The sequence below is a fragment of the Asparagus officinalis genome, chromosome 8 (assembly GCF_001876935.1).
Source record: "Asparagus officinalis chromosome 8, Aspof.V1, whole genome shotgun sequence".
NCBI classification, from domain to species: Eukaryota; Viridiplantae; Streptophyta; class Magnoliopsida; order Asparagales; family Asparagaceae; genus Asparagus; species Asparagus officinalis.
In genome coordinates, this window is record NC_033801.1 from 494,065 (window position 1) to 494,760 (window position 696).

Sequence of the window (696 nt, forward strand, 5' to 3'; positions counted from 1 at the left end):
GCCACAATCGAATCGTTAACCGGCTTTCCCTAAAGATAAGATAGGAGACCCCTGGGAGCAGCCCCAATCCATTTTATTTCCTAGTTTGATCTGATCGCAACTGATAAACCCCAGTCAATAATCATACCCCCTAGTCGAATCTCTCGGTCCAGCCTCAAACGAAAGCAATCACTACACAATGTAAGCGCAATCGGGTAAATAACGGTATAATTAGCTAGAACATCAATAAGATCAGAATATTGTACCGGTTTAATCATGAGCCATGAAATTATGCGTTGTACAGAATTTTCTTCACCCCCCCCCCCCTCCCTCCCCAACGGGGTGTCCTCGGGGCGGAGGAGGTGTAGGGGTGGGCGTGGGGGGACGGTGGGTCGTGCTTGTGTTGGCGAAGAGAGGCCGGGGCGAATTGGCGGTCGGGAGCGTTGGATTACGTTGTCTGGGTTGTTGTTGTCTCTCCTTGCTGTGGCAAATCCATCGTCTTTTGTCGGGGGGCCCACCAGAATGGGTCCGACGGCACGTCGCCCTCGAAAACGGGGAGGGGCGGCTGTTTGTCGTCAGCAGCATCGGTGAAAAAAACAGGGGGAGGGTGTCGGCCTTCTCTTGTTTGTGTTTGTATGTCTCGCGTGGGACGGCTCTCTACCCTGAGAGACACTGTGTTTCTCGTTTCTCGTCCGCTGTTGCATCTCTTCCTCTTCT